This window comes from Heterocephalus glaber, unplaced genomic scaffold, assembly GCF_053883595.1.
Source record: "Heterocephalus glaber isolate CG9 unplaced genomic scaffold, H.glaber_assembly_v1.0 deba00000347, whole genome shotgun sequence".
In the NCBI taxonomy this organism is placed as follows: domain Eukaryota; kingdom Metazoa; phylum Chordata; class Mammalia; order Rodentia; family Bathyergidae; genus Heterocephalus; species Heterocephalus glaber.
The window spans coordinates 32,309,903-32,317,351 of NW_028258143.1; positions in this window are offsets into that span (position 1 = coordinate 32,309,903).

The window sequence follows — 7,449 nt, forward strand, 5'->3', positions numbered from 1 at the left end:
GCAGCCTGCCCCCATCATGGTCTGAGGGCCACACGGAGCTCAAAGGAGGCTCAAGGTCCCTGGCTACACCATGTGGACAGCAGTGCCATCTCTGCCCTGGCCCTTCTGTAATCTCCGTGCTTGAGACAGAGCAATGCAGTGCCCTGCCCAGCCAAGACATGAGAGGCCTCAACCTGCACAGCCTTCCAGTCTCAGTTGAGGACCCCACGGAGGGGGGCCCCCAAAGAGCCCAGCAATTCTCTTCTCAGCTTGCTGTCAAGGGTTAGAGCCTCCACTATTACCCCATCATCCTTGTGTACTTGCTTCAGAAGCATGTGTGCATAGAGGGCTGTCTGTGCTGCTGTCAAAGAGTGCAACAGCCTCGGGAGCTAAACATCTGACATTTATTCCTCACAGTTCTGGAGGCTCGAGGTCAAGAATTAAGATTAAGGTGTGGGCAGACCCAATGTCTGGCAAAAGCCCACTGCGTGACTTGTAGGTGATACCTCCTCACTGTATGCTCACGGGGACAGAGAAATGTGTTTCATTTCTCTTTTTGCAAGGGCATTAATCCCATCCTGAAGGCCCCACGCTCGGGCCTCCTCCAAACCTCTTCAGCTACCAAAACCCCATCTTTTTTTTTTTCATTAGTACATTTTAGGTACACAATATAATCACATTCATCATTGGAAATTTGCACCTTTACATAATTCTTGGTTCTTATTTTTGCCCCCTTCCCCTGCTCAACCTTCAACCCCTCCATCCTTAAATATTTACAAAGACTTTTTCCATTTTTTCATTTTCTCATATTAACTCCATTCCCTTCTTTCTTTTCCCCATCTCTCCCATTTCCCCTTCCCCTTCCCCTTTGCCCCTTTTCTTCCTATTTCACATTATCTAATATACCTTTTAGACCTTATTTACACTTTTAGTTTCTCATACTAGAGAAACAACTCGGTATTTACACATGTCCTATTTATTTCACTTAAGAGTATCGCCTCAATGTGCATCCATTTAGCTATAAATGTCTCTAATTTTTCATTTTTTATGGCTGAGCAGTACTCCATTTTACAAAAAAAGAAAAACACACATACACATTTTCTTTAGCCAGTCTCCAGCTGATGGGCATTTGGGCTGTTTCCAAGTTTTGGCTACTACAAACTGTGCTGCTATGAACATGGGTACACATATATCACTGTGGTATGATTCTTTTAATTCTTTTGTGAAGATACCCAGCAGGGGAATAGCTGGGTCAAATGGGATTTCCAATCCTAGTTCTTTCAAGAATCTCCGCACTGATTTCCACAGTGGTTGCACCAGTCTACACTCCCACCAGCAGTGGAGCAGGGTTCCTCTTTCCCCACAACATCGCCAGCATTTGTTATTGGTTAATTTCATAATAGCAGCCTTTCTTTCTAGTGTGAGGTGGAATCTGAGAGTTGTTTCCATTTGCAGCTCTTGAATGACCAGTGATGTTGAACATTATTTCATATGTTTATTTGATATTTCTACTTCTTCGTCTGAGAAATGTCTGTTCATTTCAGATGCCCATTTTTGGATTGGGTTCTTAAATTTGGGAGGTCTGATTTTTTAAGTTCTATGTAGATTCTAGATAGTAGACCTTTGTCTGAGGAACAGCAGGTGAAAATTTTTTCCCACAGTGTGGCTTTGCTCTTCATTCTGTTGATGGTTTCTCTTACTGTGCAGAAGCGTTTTAATAAGAAGAGATCCCACTTGTTGATTGTTTGTGCTAGTTCACAGCCAGCTGAGGTTTTGTTCATAAAATCTTTTCCTACACCAACATCTTCAAGAGTTCTACCTAACATCTGTTCCAGCCGGTTCGGCATTTCTGTTTTAATATTTAGATCTTTAATCCATTTCAATTTTAGTTTAGTGCATGGTGAGAGATATAGGTCTAGTTTTAATCTCTGGCAGATTAAAACCCAATTTTTCCAGCACCATTTATTAAAGAGGTTATCTTTCCTCCAGTGAGGGTGTTTGGCTCCTTTGTCAAAGATGAGGTGGCTGAGTGTGTCTGGAGTTGTTTCTGCATCTTCTAATCTGTTCCACTGGTCCTCAGGTCTGTTTCTTTGCCCATATCATGCTGTTTTTATCACAGTAGCTTTGTAGTACAGTTTCAAATTGGGGGTTGTGATACTCCCTGCCATGTCTCTGTTACCTAGAATTGCTTTTGCTATTCTGGGTCTGTTCTTGTTCCAAATGAATTTTTGGATTATTTTCTCAAGGTCCATGAAGTATGCTGCTGGGATTTCAGTTGGGATTGCATTGAATCTGTATAGCAGTTTTGGAAGTATGGGAATTTCCACTATGTTGATCCTTCCTACTCAGAGGCAAGAGATGCCTTTCCATTTTCTGATATCATCTTCAATCTCTCTTTTCAGAGTGATATAGTTTTCAGAGCAGAGGTCTTTGATTTCTTTTGTTAGGATGATTCCTAGGTATTTCAGTTTTTTGGATGCTATTGTGAAAGGAATTGTTTGCCCTATTTCTCTCTAAGTGAGTCTGTTGTTCATGTAGAGGAAAGCTATTGATTTTTCTGTTGACCTTGTATCCAGCTACTTTACAGAATTTGGTTATAAAGTATAGAAGACTTTTGGTGGAGTTCTTGGGGTCTTCTATATAGAGTATCATGTCATCTGCAAATAATGACAATTTGACTTCTTCATTTCCTATCTTTATGCCTTTTATTTCTTTCTCTTCTCTAATTGCCGTGGCTAATGTTTCCAGAACTATATTGAACAAGAGTGGTGATAGTGGACATCCTTGTCTTGTTCCTGATTTGAGTGTGAAGGATTTCAGTTTTTGACCATTTAGTATGATATTGGCTGTTGGTTTTTCATAGATGGCTTTTATCAGATTGAGGTAGAGACCATCTGTTCCAATTTTTTGGAGTTTTTATCATAAATGCCTGTTGGATTTTGTCAAATGCTTTATTGCATCTATTGAGATGATCATATGGTTTTTGTCCTTGGCTCTATTGATATAGTGTATTACATTGATTGATTTGCATATGTTGAACCATCCCTGCATCCCTGGGATGAATCCCACTTGATCAGAGTGTATGATCTTCTTGATGATCTTCTGCATTCCATTTGCCAGTGTCTTATGAAGGATTTTTGCATTTATGTTCATTAGTGAGATTGGCCTATAGTTCTGTTTTTTGGTTGGGTCTTTCTCTGCTTTGGGGATCAAGGTGATGCTTGCTTCCAGGAATGAATTCAGGAGTATTGCTTGCCTTTCAATTTTATTGAAGAGTTTAAACTGTAGTGGCAGTAGTTCCTCTCTAAATGTCTTGTAGAATTCAGCGATGAAACCATCAGGACCCGGGCTTTTCTTAGTTGGTAAGTTTTTAATTATGTTTCCACTTTCATTGATTGATATTGGGTTGTTAAGAATTTTTAGGTCTTCTTCGTTCAATTTTGGTATATCATACATATCTAGGAATCTGTCCATTCCTTCTGTGTTTTCCATCTAGTTGGCGTATAGGTTCTCAGAGTAGGTATTGATGATCCTCTGGATTTCTGCTGGTCCATTGTAATGTTATCCTTTTTATTCCCAACTGCATGGATTTGGGCCTTTTCTTTCCTTTTTCTGATAAGGTTGGCTAAAGGTTTGTCAATTTGGTTTATTTACTCTTTTGAAGAACCAACTCTTGGCTTCATTGATTTTTTTGTATCGTTCTCTTAGTCTCCATTGCATTGATTTCTGCTCTGATCTTTAAAATTTCCTCCCTTGTATGAGGTTTGAGTTTGTCCTGCTCTTCTCTTTCTAGAAGTTTGAGGTTCAGCATCAGGTTGTATAATTGGGCTCACTCTGTTTTCCTGATATGAGTACTCACTACTATAAATTTCCCTCCTAAGACTGCTTTCATTGTGTCCCATAGATTCTGATATGTTATATTGTCATTGTCATTTAATTGAAGGATCTGTCTGATTTCTTCTTTAATTCCTCTGTGACCCATTGGTTATTCAAAAGTGTGTTGTTCAATTTCCATGTGTTTATGAAATTTTTGCAGTTTCTTTTGCTATTGATCTCCAATTTCATCACACTATGGTCTGATAATGTATATAGGATAAGCTGAATTCCTTTACACTTGCTTATATATGTTCTATGAGTGAGTATGTAGTCTATTTTGGAGAATGATCCCTGTGCAGCTGAAAAGAATGTGTATTATGATTTTGTGGGGTGGAACACTCTGTAAACATCTGTTAAGTTCATTTGTTCAAGAGTTTGATTGAGTTCTAGTGTTTTGTTTCTTGCTTTTTGTCTAGTTGATCTATTTGTGACAGTGGGGTATTAAGATCCCCCACTACTATTGTATTAGTGCTTATATAATTTTTCATGTCTGTTAGGATTTGTTTTATATAGTTGGGTACACTAGTATTTGGTGCATAGATTATGACTGTCATCTCTTCCTCTTGGATTGTTCCCTGTACAAGTATGTAGTGTCCTTCTTTGTCTCTCTAAATCAGTGTCGGTTTGAAATCCACTTGATCTACAAAGAGGATAACTACTCCTGCTTTTTGTCGCGGTCCTGTCACATGGAGTATTGTTTTCCACTCTTTAACTTTCAGTCTATGAGTTTCTTTTTGAATTATGTGTGTTTCTTGTATGCAGCATATTGTTGGATCTTGGGGGGTTTTTTTGGTACCAGGGATCGAACTTGGGACCTTGCGCTTGCAAGGCAGGTGCCAGAACCACTGAGCTAAATCCCCGGCCCTGGATCTTGCTTCTTGACCCATTCTGCCAGTCTATTTCTTTTGATTGGTGAGTTGAGACCATTAACATTGATGGTTATAACTGATACATACTGACTTATCATTGTCATGACTTTTTCTTTTTGTTGGATTCTCCCCCTTTGCATTTAATTTCTTGTTGTACCCAATGGATTCATTTTGCTGAGCTTCCTGTGGTTGTGATCCTCATTGTCTTTTCCTAGTATATTGTCTAAAATATTTTGGAATGCTGGTTTGGTATTCATGAAGTTCCTAAGGTGCTCTTTGTCATGAAAGTATCTTATTTCTCCATCAATTTTGAAAGATAGTTTTGCAGAGTACATCAGTCTAGGTTGGAGGCTGTTTTCCTTTAAGGCTTGCAATACATCAGTCCAAGCTCTTCTTGCCTTGAGGGTTTGCATTGAGAAGTCTGCTGTGATTCTGATGGGCTTTCCTTTGTATGTGATTTGTTTCTTTTCTCTAACTGCTTGTAGAACTTTGTTCTTCAGTTGGGTTTCTGGAATCTTAACAATTATATGTCTATGTGTAGTTTTTCTTTTTTAATCAAGGCTATTTGGAGTCCTATATGCCTCACTTATCTGTATGTCAGTTCTTTTCCCCTGCTTGGGATGTTTTCTGCCATCACTTCCGTGAACAGTTTTTTTATGTCATCTGCACTCTCTCCTATTTCTTCATTGACTCCAATCATTCTTATGTTATTCTTCTTTGCATCGTCTAGCAGCTGTTGGATTGATTTCTCATGGTCCCTTACAATATTAAAGCAATTTTTCTTTTCCTGGTCACTAATTGCAATCTTGTCTTCTGTATCTGAAATTCTGTCCTCACATTGGTTCATTCTGCTGTATAGACTTTCAATGGAGTTTTTAATCTCCTGGAAATCTATTTGCATCTGTTTTATGGATTCCATTTGTTTCCTATGTTGGAATTCCATCATGTTTCTCAGCAATTTCTGCTGTTATCTGAGAAATTATTTCTGTTTTCATTTTTTCCAGATTTCCTTTTGTTGCCAATTCAGGGTGTCCAGGTGGTTGAATATCAGAGTGCTCTATCTCATTTCCCTTTGGGGTTGCCATATGTGGTTTGGAAGTCTGGTTTGGGGGGCTTGTTTACCTGTCATCTCATTTCAATGGGGTGGGGGGTTTCACCTCTTCTGTGTTTGGAGTGGTGACATATCAGCCTGGAAGCCTCCTCCTCTGCATCCCAAAACCCCCTCTTGATACCATCTCGTTGGGGTTAGGATTTCAGTACATGAGTCTGGGAGAGATGCATCCACTCTGAACAGGAACAGATAACATGGTAGTGCAGAAATTATGACAGGGATGGTGTTACTGACAATGCATCATGCTTGCACCCCTCCTGCAAAGCCAGCTAGCCCTCCAGCCCTTGGGGGAGCCACTGGGGCAGAACCAGTCTGGCTGAGGAGTGCCCATGGGGCTGAGCTCTGCTGGGAGCTTTCAAATTCCTTCTCTCCACTGCACAAGTGAAGTGACTAATTCTAGGGAAGCTGCATGCCTTCCCCAAGGTCATTCCAGCAGTGCAGGGTAGAGCAGAGTCTGACCTATACCTGACTCCCTGCTAGTGATGCTCAGGTGCCTGGGAGCCCTGGTCATCTTATAGGCAGCTAAGTTAGGTAGAAGTTAATACACAGTCAGAGAGGGACTGGACTCTCATGGAAGTCAGTGAAAAATAAGACATCAGAATTGTGGGTGGAGGCACATCTGAAGGGGATCAGGCCTCAAGACAGACTTGCAGTGGCCAGGCCCACATGCCTCCCCAAGGGATAAGCAATACATGGAATTATTCTGTAATTAGCACCACCTGGTCCAGGAAGTCCAGGTAGGCATCACTTGCCCAGGTGGGTGACCAAAGGATCCAGACTCATCCCTCTGAAAAAATGCCTTTGTTCTTTCCATGTACCCTCGCTATGTGACCCACTTCCCTATTGGACCAATATTAGCTAAGCAGCTATCCTTGCAAACCCACAGGTTGATGGCAGTCTCACCCACATTGTACCCACATTGTGCATCTGCTGCATAAATTACCCCTGACAAAGGGCCTCAGTGGCCGCTCACTCAGGACCCCTCTTGTCCCTTGGGAGCCATCCCTCAATAAATCTTTCCTATTCTTAACCCCCATTGTTCCTTGTAATTCATTCTTTGAATCTGGGGAACATGAAGTTTGCACATCTGATACCTAGCAAGTGGGGAGTTATATTTCTCCTACATCTATCTCAGCAAGTTCCAGGAGGTTAGAATAGCCAGAATGATCTTTACAACAATAGCAAAGTATCATTAGCCTTGTTCACCCTCGTTCTCTTACAAACACATCTAAGGGTTTTTCAGAGGTTCAACACACCCTCGCTTGATGGCTAATGACATGTATGCTGATGCTGAAAATAGTGGTGCACACCTGTGATTCCAGCTATCCTGGAGGCTGAGGCAGGAGGATCAAAAGTTTGAGGCCAGGGCCAGGGATTTAGCTCACTGGTTTTGCCACCTGCTTCATAAGTGCAAGGACCCAAGTGCGATCCTTGGTACCAAAAGAAAAAAGTTTGAGGCCAGCCTGGGCAACTTAGTAAGACCCCATCTCAAATTTTAAAACTTTTAAATGGCCCAGTACACAGCTCAGTGATAGAGCATTTGGCTAGCACATATGAGCCCCTCGATTCAATCCCCTATTCCACAAAACAAAACAGAAAAAAAGAAATACATGT